Genomic DNA, 13,018 nt, shown 5'->3' with positions numbered 1-13,018 from the left:
TAAACTGTTCTACAGTAAAGTGCTCGACTTCGCGCGCCGCGCTTCCAAAGCAGGGGAACGATAATGTGAATAGTCTGTTATTATTATAACTAACCGGTCAATATTAATAACAACCAAATGAACCGGTTAAATGGAATAATTTAGGCGAATTCATCACATTAACCAGTTATTATTAATAATAACTAATGAAGTTAGGTCAATGTCATTCTTTCGCGTTTTTATTGGGGATATTTCCGTGTTGTGATCTGTCAGGTCAACTACAATTTCCAAATTGATTTTAAAGTGGAATTTTTTTTAAACAAAAAACAAACTTGTAGATGTTTGACCGGGGTTGGCCACGAGTTATTCCCGTCAAGTTGGTCGCTTTCAGTGATTTTTTTTTCCAGTTTCTAGCGGGCTGCTGCCCAGAAGATGGCAAGACGAGGCGATTATTCAACCGCAGATCACGATACGGAAATCTCTCCGTTCTATTTTTCCCTTAGACCAAAAGAAGCGGTTATTATTAATAGTACGGTTAGTATTAGTAATAACCGTATCTACCACTTTAGCCGTAACACATATAATATACAAAGAGGCACACCCCTGTCACAATGCAATATAAACCGTTTAATAACATTGTAAAAACTTCATTGGTTATTATTATTAATAACCGGTTAAAGTGAATAATTTGCGATTTTTCTCACTTTGACCAAAAAAAAGCGGTTATTATTAAAATTGACCTTTTAGTACCGTCATGTGGGGCTACTTTGTGCAGGATTTCGCAGTTTTTGAACTTTGACATGTAAAAAAACTATGTTAATTCAAACTTCAGTAAAATTTATCGATATTATATTCATAACTGGACTCAGACGAGTGAATTTGATCAATATTGGCATTATTTGTATGTAATATTTACAAATAATAAGTCAAAACATATCTTGCACAAAGTAGCCCCAAGTGGGGCTACTTTGTGCAGTGATAGGAATTCAGTTTAATAATCATGTTTTTAGTAAAATATTGATATAAAATTGTTAAAAAAGTTAATTGTTGACATTTTAAAAACAAAAACATCAAGATATGTAAAGATATTAGTTTGAAAATAATTTTCAGCGTTAAAAAAACATTTTTTGTAAAGAATTTTTTCTTAAAAAGAATGTTTATTTCAAAACATTTGAGTTTAAACAAAAGGAAACCATATACATTTTTGAACATTGAAATAGATGAAATTTCAAAAATAATAATTATTACATATTCATTAACATTTATAATATTGGTAAATTTGAACATAACATGCTTGAATGAACATGACAGAATTTGCTCTTCAGTTTCTGTCAAAATCACCTGATGCCCTATAAAATATATTTTTATATGTTAAATCGTTTGATTAATTCATTGAAAAATCTTTGTAGCAGAAAAATAATAGTTTACCAGCACGTTTCACGTGTTTCTTGTGAATTTTAATAGAGATATTATTTCTGTGGATTTTGTACTTCCGAGAAGCTTCTGCAATCAACATACCACCAGCAACTGCTTGCAAGCATTGTTGCAGCTTTTCTAAAGTGTAATCACGGTAGTTCCTCTTTCCAGGTATTTTTTTTATAACGTCTGACCATTTTTCTGTCGAAAAAAAAAACGAATGAAACTTTGCACAAAGTAGCCCCCACAGTGCATTTTTTTTATTTTCCGTTTATTTGTTATTAATTTTCAAAATTTTTTAACGCTAACATGATATAATTGTTTATTAATATATAAATAAAAATTTTGCACTTACGACAATTGTTTTATCAACGTCTTTGCATTTCACAGCTAAAGTTTCCACGCACACTTTTCGACGTCGAACGTTCTCGGAAAGTTGTTGACATTGGATAAACAAAACACACTCTGAGATTGTTTCAAAATTCGAAAAAAAATGTTTGTAGTAATAGAGGAGACTTCTATCTTCAAATTCCACGCATTTTTAACGTGGAAAAAACATAATACTGAATAGCAGCACTTGAAAAGTGCCAAATTCGAATTTGCACAAAGTAGTCCCACATTAATAATTACCTGATTTATTAATTTAGATGTAACATATATACAATAGATTATTAGAATTAATAGAGTAAATGTTCATGAAAATGTAGAAGTACATCAATGTTTTTTACTTATTTATTTTTGCCATTATTCCCATTAACTACTCCCATTTACGAGTTGATTCCAAATATTATTTATAAAAAATAAAAATTCATGCAATTAAGGGAGAATTTTTTTTTCAAAATAGAAATAATGGAGAAAAAAAATCGGAAATAAACGCTTTATCAATATGAACCTTGGTTTCTAAATGCTACAGTTGGAATTTTTAGGGAAGTGGCATGCTATTTTTATTTCAGAACAGGCGAAATGAGCAAGCTCAGATAGCAAAACTATCTGAAAAACACTTCTGAGTGTTCGCTATCGACAACGAGTATTAAACGTAGCTTCTATAATAAAATGAGTTATTTTAAGTCATATTGTTTGCGTCGCATAATTAGTTTAGTGAAAAGTATTAGATCTGATTTTCTCATGAAATTCTGATCTTTTGGATTTCTTATGAATCCGAATAAACTATGTGTTTGTTTTTTATTTTATGAACGTCCTCAAACAGCAGTCCCAGTTTTGCGTTTATGACTACAAATGTTCAACTCCGTAGCCTTGCAAATTTGAACCCAACCCAGAAGACAATGAAACTCCTGGATCAGTACCCCCGGAGGTACGATTTGTTATGGGAAAATGGAGCACTTTGTGACTCGACATATTTAACGTGCACCAGTCTCCATTTACTACACGGGGAGTCACGGCGAGGCGGCCAGTGGAGATCGAAACCACGACCTCTTGAGCATGGGTCCAGGGCCCTACCAACCAGGCTATCTCGGCCTTATGTCTTTGTCTATATTTTTGATTAATTTTGATGTATTTAAATTATAAATTTGTGCTTTTTCTAACGAATATCAGTATATATCAACAAAAATTTGCCGCTCAATTAATTCGTACCTCTGAGGAGTGGGCAGCAGTTTTTGGAATTGGCAAGTGGAATCTTTAATAAAATGTCATGTCCTTATAATGACACGAAAACTTAAAACCACATGCTTAACATCTATTTTAGCCATAAAATTAAAATCTTTGGCAAATATAACAAAAATTTAAAACTTGGATAATGTTAGGCAAATAAGAAAAAGTTGACTAACAAATTTAATAAATTTTTATTAAACTATGTAGACAATGAAAATGAACAGAATGATGTCTTCTTCACAACTAACATCTTCTTAACTTTGTTCTTGTACTTTCTTCTTTTTTGAGTATGAAAGGTATTTTACTCACATACCTATTAAGTAAAAAAAAAATCAAATCAAATATTTTCAAAATTAGATTGTTTAAAACAACACAACTATTTTGTTAAACTTTTGAAAATTTCAATTAAGGAACACTATCTCGCTTCAATTTTTTTTTTTTTTAAATAACTCCACATTCATTAAAATAGCATTAACATAATATTAAAAAAAAACCAAAATAATTTAATTATTATTGAGAGCAGCGGTTCACCATTTTCCCGTATACTGAACCCTAAATGATTGACCTTCTTTTTCTAAGTTCTTTAGCAATATGATTCTAAGTTCTTTAGCCTGCAAGTGACGTAGTGTGGGTAACTTGAACCTGATTGGTTGTTGAAATGTGGCATTTGCTTATTTTAGCAACTGTTATTTCCATTATATATCCAGTAAGCCAAGCCCGACAAGTATCAATTCTCTTAAGTGACAATTTTCGCAAAGATTCTTTCTCAAAGATTTCAATTCCGTCACTATGTATTTACACAGAGACTTGAAGCAGAGACAGGTACGAAGCCACGTGGAACATAAACAAACTAATTATGTATCTAAGTTACCAGATTCACAAAAGAAAAAAATATCACGGTTACTATAAAATACATAAATAAATACTAAATCTAAGTTAAGTAAAAGAATTAGGCGAGAAAGAATTTTATATTTCAGTCAATTCAATGTGCGATAGGGCTCCGTATTTAACTAACTTATCGTTAATTAACATTCTTGGAGAGAGAAACTTAGCTCAACTTTAATACGCCATTTTGCTGATAAAGATTAGATGGCCCTGACGGCACATGTGTGGGTATGGGAGGTCTTCTTCTTCTCGAAGTGCAAGTACCCAACTGTAAATGCATTAACCAAAGAAAGACTACCAATAATTTTGAAACTATTTGAGGTGAGGAATTATAAAATTTTTTTCATCGTTTTAACCATTACAGCACAGCAAATTTTGAGTGAAAATTTTAAATTGGTAGCAACTGTGATTTTTAAGTAAAGAAACATATTTAAGCTCCATCCTGCTTAAAAATATTGGTTGCTAAAATGCGGTGGGCGTATTGAAGCAAATAGTTTTAAATTTTTAGTGGCTTGCAGTCACCTTTTTTTTCTCTAAGTGCTGCCAGACTGTCAACACTGCACTACTAGGGGTCAACGATAAAGGCATCTCAAATAGTTTAATTCCCAGTCTTCTTGTTTAGTTCTGAATTTGTATTTAGTGCAGGCATAAACTAAAATTGAATAAAATAAGTTAAAGTATGATTTTTATTGAAATGAAACAGAACTGTTGCAAACATTGAAAATAAGGTAGTCGGGCTACCGAAAAAGGGGAGCCATTCCCTCTGCAGAGGGTCGAAACTGTGATGGCATATCTTCGGATCATCCTCTCGAATGTTTCCCAGACCGTCACCAATAGCCCACTGTGCAGCTCTAGTGCGACGTAAATGAACTACAACAACAACAGCATTTAAAATGGCGATCAGAGAAACACATTTCTTTACTATTGAATATGATTATTTCCTTTGTGTTAAAAAAGTTTGATGGAAAATTCTAGTGTAATCATTGTTATTTTTTAAAAATTGCTATATTTTTTACTGTCATTTTGCTTGAATAATTTAATAGGATTAACCGAAACATAAAATAAAATATAAATAATAATTTGATATAAATATAATTACAGACTTCAAATTTGTTACTGGTCTTCAAAAATACTTAACCCAAGGGTTCCGAGGAACTCCTCTTGGGTACCGCTAATTTAGAGCCTTGCTGTCCCCGATTTTACTACTGATGTCATAATTGGCGAATTTAAACGCTGAGTAAATATTATTACGATTAAACCGATTTACTATCAAAATGTCACTTCAATGAAAGTGATTTTCACTGCATTATTCTATTACGTCACTGCCTTATCACTTACTATTTTATTAGTTGCCTTTTTAATTACTCGGAACTCGTATTCCAACAATATAACAATAATTTCACTGAATAAAATATGTCGCACTACATTCCTCAAATAACGTTAAGTAAATATTTTTAAAAAATATCCTTTTTTAATTATTATTTTAATCTTTATTATAATATGCATTTATTTTCACTTTCTTTCATATTATCTAGTATTGTGATACTTGGCGAATTTAAATGTTGAGGAAAAATTCAGTACTAGCAAATCGATTTACTACAGAGATGAGATGTTAATTCTACGAAGGTAGTTATCTCTATAATTCTACTTATTGTTTTAGAAGTTACCTTTTTGATTTAAATGCCATAAACACAAATGATTTCGCAAAAACTAAATATCTAGTGACACATAAATCCAATGAAGTTAATAAAATACTTAACGGCCATTTTGTTTTATGTTAAAAAAAAATAAAAAGTAAGAATCAACAGTTGAACTTAACTTACGTCTGACAAATCGAAAAGTTTTATCCATTGTTATGGCGCTATTCGATTTTGTATGCACTTGATTTTTTTTATTTATTCATACGTATTTGACTATTTACGATAAAGTTTGCAAATTGAAATACTGCCTGAATTTCAGCGTATACCAAATCAATTTGCTGCAAGAGATATTCTATACTTTAAAATACATTTTATTTTATAACCGTCGTTGAACAGCCAACCCAATTTTAGGTTTCCGACTACCAATGTTCACCTCCGTAGCCTTGTAATTTTGAACTCAATCCTGAAGACAAGGGAATTCCTGGAACGGGCATCGGGAGAAACTAGCCTTCGTGTCGAACTTATTGATGGAACTAACACGCATTAGTGTTGCATGGAGAGGAAAACCACGAAAACCTCCCCCAGTTAGCCTAACGGAAAGAGGACTCTAACCCATGATCCATCTCCCTCAGAGGATATTTTACGTCAGCAGAGTGGTCGGTGCAAGCCGGATGCGGAATTCGTATCGACCAGCCATCGTAGGGATTCGAACCCGGTTCACTTCATTGGGAGGCGAACGCTCTATCCCCTGAGCCTTTTATAATTTATTGCCATAAAGCCGATTGTAACTGCGATTCTAGTGTTTCATGACTTATCTTCATGATTAGTATTAGTATTTAGTTTTTCAACTAAATATATAGCGTTCAATATTTTCGCCAAATATATAGTGTTCAGTATTTTCGCCAAATAAAATATCTAAGAATGCAAATGCCCATGAAATAACGTTGACGCAATATACATGTTTATTTTTTTTTAATAATAATTTAAAATGTTACGATTTATAATCACTAGCTCTTCTTTTTTTACTTCATCACTATTAAGATCAAATAAAGATTTTGAATTCCAATGCATCATGAATTATTTGGAATCGATGGATATGGTTTCAGCCAAATGCTTCTATGACAGCATCTGGGGAAAAATATACTTGAGGGTGCCCCTTGGCGAAATTGGCGACTTATGTTTGGAACCATACTTGTTTGCCCGGAACGCCGTTGTAACTCACAAACAGGACATTTATATCTATTACTAATTAAACCTTCATTCATACACCATTCAATCACTGTCTTTTTTCATTGTTATTAAAATCGTACAGAAACTTAAGATTTATCTTATTGACAGTATTCATTTTTAGTACCAGAAGCAAAAATAACCTTACCAGTCGGTATCCAAAGTAGAAGTAACGGATCTCTGAAATTACATTTAAAAATTCATTTAAAAACAACGCTAAATTCTAAATTAATCAGAATCACGATTGATTTTCAGCATCGCCCAGTTTGGCGATCAATCGCGATCACAACTTGGCGGGGGCACCCTCAAGTATAGTCTACCCCAGCATCTGATCTTTATAAAGATTCTACATCTTTATTATTATTAATTTGAAATAAGAAAAGTAATTTTCTACATTTTATTTAAATCGATATTGAAATTCTTACTTTTATTTATTTACAATGGTTTCTCATCAGGTTTTCCTTGAGGCTTTTCAGGTTTATTAGGATCTTGACCAGGAATCGGAGGATCTTTTCTTTCAGGGGATTTTTCAGGTTTCTTTGGATTTTGACCAGGATCTGGATTGTCATCAAAGGGATCTGACATTTCAAAGATCAAAAACTAAGAATTAAATAACAAATATATTAAATTCAACTCAGCTGATAGAAAATAAAAATTCGTTTTAAAATTGATTTCTTGCTTGTTAAACCAATGAATTTTGAGTGAGGGAATTTCTAAAATTTTTTTTTCAAGGATGAACTGGATTAGAACTGATGTTATTTCCGTTAACGGTTACAATCAAATATTGTTTTGTAGTTATTCAAATTAGCTCTTATCAAATATTCATAACTTGTAGAGATGCCCAATCTTGAAGCTAAACTAACTTTTATTTTCAATTAGTGGTTGCTAATAGCAACCAATTGTTGAAACTATTTTACTTTAAAATAAAACTTCTGATTACATATGATCTAACATCATCCAGCTTTATGCAAGGACAAAGAAGACTATTTGGTCGTATCCAAGTTCTCACATCGAGAGTCACGTTATCACGCCAAGGAATTGAAATTTAACCAAGCCCGTCGATTCTAGGCTTCTTCTGTAAATTTGTGTTTTTTACAATCCTCTCTCTTTTTTTTTACCCATTGGCAAAATGGGTCTAGATTTGGATTTGATGGCGTCCACACACTTTTCAACTGTGTTCAAGAGTAATAGTACACAGTGCGCATGCGTCGTCATTGCTTGCGTTGCTATGACGACCGTTGCTGTTTTTCTTCTTAATTTCACTAGGAGGCATTTTGGTTAGACTATATTTGAGGGTGCACCTTGATTCTCGGATTCTCGCCAAGTTGGGCGAAATTGTTTTATTTATGGGTACGTCTACAGTTCTATTTTGGAAACCCAATCGGGATTCTGATTGGTTTAGATTTTAGCGTTATTTTTTCAACGGTATATGTATTATTTTATGTTCAACGGTATATGTAATTTCAGAGGTCAGTTAGTTTTACGTTGGATGTCGGCAGGTAAAGTTAATTGTGCTTCTGGTCCTGAAATGAATGTGTACCTAAAAGTGAGGATATTCAAGCTAAATAAAGTGAGTCGATATTTTTCCTTTTTTTTTTTATCTGTGCTGCTTACTACATTAATTTTTGTTTCGATTCGAAATACATTTTATTGGGTTTATTAATTTTGCTTAGATTATGTTCATTGCCATTTTTTAAGTTTTGGCCGATGTTTTATTTTATTTTACTTTATGGGTTTACGACTACTATTGTTCAACTCCGCACCCTTATAATTTTGAACCCAATCCAGAAGACAAGGAAACTCCTGGATCAGTACCCCCAGAGGTATGATTTGTTATGGAAACATGGAGGACTTTGTGTCTCGACAGATTTAACCGACATCAGTCACCATTTACTACAAGGGGAGTCTTCGGCCGGCGGGGATCGAAGCCACGATCTCTTGGACATGGGCCCAATGACCAACCAACCAGGCTATCCCGATGATTCATTGAAATTTTCCAATGTTTTATTAAAATTTTATTATGTTTTAGCCGTCATTTCTGTTTGCAGTGTTCCACGCGAACAGGAATGTCGCCGAACAAAAAAAATCGCCAAGGAGACACCCTCAAATATATTTTTACCGCCATTTTTAACGTATTTACATAATGATAAATAAAGTAATTTCATATTCTTTTTATTATTAACTTATAACTACTGTGTGGCTTGACGGTGATTTCAATATAATGCTGAAGAAGGAAAAGTATTTTGTGACGTCTAGAAACACGTACTAAGGCAGGATATGAAAATCAATCCGACGACAAACATCAATTGGAGACAGTTTTTGAAACCCATGATTTGAAATGTTTAACGGAGTTAATCCAGAAAGAAAAAGCATTTGACCAATGGGAAACCAGTGATCGTAATAAGGCGATCACAACTTTTATTGTTCTGTTTCTTTGTTGTTCTCGTTTTTTCTTCTTCTTTTTTAAATAAATTAAGGTGTAGCGACTAGTATCAACTACCATCAACAGATGGCGATACCAAGGGGTTTGACGTCATTCCTTTGGTATCGCCATCTGTTGATGGTGGTTGATACTAGTCGCTACAAAGGAATGCATATCTGTCAGTCACAACACACATAATTTATTTTCCATTTGAGAATTTTGAACATTTTTTTCCCATTTAGTGGTGGTTAAGAATTCATGAATTGGTTTTATAACCATCGCTGAACAGCCGATCCAAATCTTCGACTACCATTGTTCAACTCCGTTAGTCTCCGTAATTTTGAACCCAATCCAGAAGACAACGAACTTCCCGAATCAACTATTGGAGAAATTAAATTCCCGCTTTGGAGATAGTTTTCGATGGAACAAACCCACAATTGCGTTACACGGTGAGGAAAGCTACTAAAACATCTCATGGTTAGCCTGATGGGAAGGGGACTCGGATCCATCATCAGTCTAATAATGAAGATATTTTAAGTCAACACTGTGGCTGGTGTTTTCCATTAATTGAAGGAATATCGAGTAAATGCCATTCACCTTAATAAAAATAATCTTAATTGTAAAGAACAATCGGAAACGGTCATCAACGCTTGCAGCTACAAATTGGTCCGCTTACACAACTGACCACTTCCTACGATTTCACATGGTCATTCACCTGCTCGAATCCAACGTTACGCGGGTCTATGCTTGATTGTGAAATCATATTATATATATTAATGGATGCGAATAAGAATAATAAATATTTATTTCACATATATTTTTCGAAACTACTTTATTCTAATTGCTTTTCCCGTTATTCTTATTGTACTTTTATTGTAAATAAATTGCTTTCTTTATAATACACCCCTGTAACAAATTCTTTTAAATGTGCTGCCATTTGTTCATCATTCGGAATAAAGTGAAAAAACTGTTGAATTAAAAAGTTCATCGATAGAGATTAAAAATAAATAAACAAAGATGTGAATGGGATTTCAAAAAGACGCATGGACCAGGAAATATATCCCGTAACATAGAAATAGTAGCAATTATCATATAATAACAGGGGTCTGTCCAGACATTTTGTGAAAGGTCCTGTTTTTGTAAAATTGTGAAAAAATGACTCGTAATTTGTGAACATAAAATAAACGTCACATTCTTTCAACCAGGGTCCTGAAATTTTTGTGCAAATAGGGTCCTGTTATTGCAAAAACCTTTTCAATGAGTTTTTAAATTGTAAATAGATTCATGCACAACACAGTAAAATTATAAGTTAGAGATGCAACATACAAATATTTGGTATTTAGCCTATACTGCTGAACGCAGAATATTAATTTCGGACGAATAAAGGAAGAAGCGTCTGCCGAAGACAAAACTTAGTTCGTATACATCTGTCTTTCTCCCCCCCCCCTTCCCGGGAAGGGTTTCTTCGATTAACAAAACAATAATGAAGATAAACAAATTTGTGAAGGGTCCGTTTTTATGGAAAGATATTTTGTGAAGGGTCCGTTAACGTACCCAAATTTCTTCTAAACAGACCCCTGAATAAGGATAATTTATATTTCTCAGCTAACTCTAAAAGTATTTTTTTCGTTCACACGTACTAATGTTTATAGCACGTTATTTACAACACTTTCATTAAAATTCTAACTTTTGAGGAGAAACTTAACTCGACTTTAACCCGCCATTTTGCCTATAAACGATCAGGCTGGCACTGACGTCATAGGTCAAATGTGGGTATCTGTGATCTTCTTCTTTAAGTACAATTATCCCTTATACTCTTGAAAATTGGATCAACCAAGCAACAGATTAATCTTTTAGGATTATATTTCACAGATCACAAATTCACCCATATTTTTTTACGGTCAATAAAAGCGAACCGTTCGAAAAATATAATGAATCTTGCAATTTTGAACTCAATCCGGGAGACAATGGAAATCCTGGATCAAGTCTCGTGAGAAATTTGCCTTCGTGGAGTACTTTTTTGATGGTACTAACCCGTATTTGTGTTACGAAAAGAGGAAAACCACGAAAACCTCCCACGGTTAGCCTGAAGGCAAGGGGGCACTAACCCATGATCCGCCTACCACCGAGGATATTTAGCTTCCGCCCTGTGATCGGTGCGGAATTCGTATCGCATACCACCGCTGGGATTCGAACCAGGGTCAGCTCATTTTTAGGGTAGCACTTTATCCCCTGAGCCACCACGACTTCCACTTAACAGTTAACACATTTGAAGTTAGATTCTCGAACCATTAAATGTATTTTAGTGCGTTACAGTAATTAGAGCGCTCCTTGTTTATTTCACTCACTGTATATATACTGAATAATCTTTATAGATTGCTAACTAATGTTTAAGTGAGAAAAAAAACAACGAAGTTATCAAAATCTTTTCAGCCCCTAAAAGAAGGCAGTAAACGTTAACGCAAAATTTAAAAAATTAAACCAGTTTATTTGTTGGAAAGAATTAAATGGTGGGCGTCGGTCATTTCGAGTTTTATCAGTCAAATGAATTAGGTTCAATTATCTTACTGGAACCTACGTTTAGATGGTTTTCGATACTGATTTGTCTGATTTAGGTAACGAATGCTTGTTTTCCTTTCTCACTTACATAGTAAGTTGAAACTATATATACATAGATTCTAAATATTGACAACTTATGAGGGGATAATATTGATAATATATAAAGGGCGGTGTTGGCATTAAATATAACTAAAAGTGTATGCACTTTAAAATGTATTGGCTATTTTTTTTTAATCAGTTAAAGGTTTTAATAAGTTATAATTAATAGTAAAATTAGTGCTTGTTTTATAATTTTTTTTCCGATACGATTATTAGAAATGGTTTCAAACAGTAACATTTTAATTACGGAGTCATAAAGAAAACTAAAGAGCCTAAGCTTTGAAATATATGCTTTAAAAAAAAAAAAGAAAGCGCCCAATAGGCTAGTTACATCACTGGTTACTGGATATATTCCCTGGCCAAATTGTCTTTTTAATGCCCGTATCATTTTTTTTTTAATTCTCTATTGATGAACTTATAATTCAAAAGTATTTTAATTAACTTTATTCCGAACGATGCTTCTTAATACGATTCACAGATGGCAGCACAATTAAAAGAATTTGGTGCAGAGAAGAAAACATTTCTTACAATAAAAGATGCGAATGACAACGACAAGAAAAATAATTAGAATAACGTAGCTTCGAAAATTATTTTGGAAATAAATATTTATTTCTTCTTCTAATTTTAAAATCTCATTCTTCCATTAAGATGGATAACATAAAAGCAGTGAAAGCAGCTCATTGAACTATACTTTTATAAGTATACAGTATTATAAGTACATAACTCTGTAAATTAATGTAATTTCATGCGAACATATTTATTTAACTATCAGTAAAAACAGTCACTTTAATAATGTAGCAAATAAAACTAAGTTATAAAAGAAGTAGTAGTTACTAAAGTCATATGCAGTACAGGTACAGAATTTTGCATTTGACTTCATTAAAATATATAAAGTACTTAAAATTTGCACTTTTTAAAAAAATAATTATAATAATAATAATAAAAAGAATATTTCGGAAACATTTATTATTGAAAAAAGGGTTTTATTCTATAAATTGATATATATGACAATTTTTAATAAAAAATAGTATGTGTATATAAATATATATATTTGTATATAATAGATTAAACATTAGTCTACAGTATTCACAATGAATATTTTTTTAGTCTAATTAAATAATGTTTAAAAACAATAGTCAAAAATATTATCTAAATAGCAAAAGCTCATTTCGCTAATTTA

At 32.4% G+C, this 13,018-nt stretch overlaps 1 long non-coding RNA gene across 3 annotated transcripts in view; it reads right to left on the bottom strand.

Moving 5' to 3' along the window:
• Positions 1–3,178: 3,178 nt before the first annotated feature.
• Positions 3,179–13,018, bottom strand: part of LOC147816049 (uncharacterized) — a 34,297-nt gene continuing 24,457 nt past the window's right edge. For all 3 annotated transcript variants that reach the window (XR_015431619.1, XR_015431618.1, XR_015431617.1), the window contains 2 exons: positions 7,184–7,336; positions 3,179–3,319 (listed from right to left, as the gene is read on the bottom strand). This is a non-coding gene — a long non-coding RNA (uncharacterized LOC147816049). The remainder of the gene's footprint in view (positions 3,320–7,183; positions 7,337–13,018) is intronic.

The sequence above is a fragment of the Parasteatoda tepidariorum genome, chromosome 2 (assembly GCF_982258835.1).
Source record: "Parasteatoda tepidariorum strain Cologne lab strain chromosome 2, Ptep-v5.0, whole genome shotgun sequence".
Lineage (NCBI taxonomy): Eukaryota > Metazoa > Arthropoda > Arachnida > Araneae > Theridiidae > Parasteatoda > Parasteatoda tepidariorum.
This window is presented reverse-complemented; position numbering and strand designations above follow the sequence as displayed.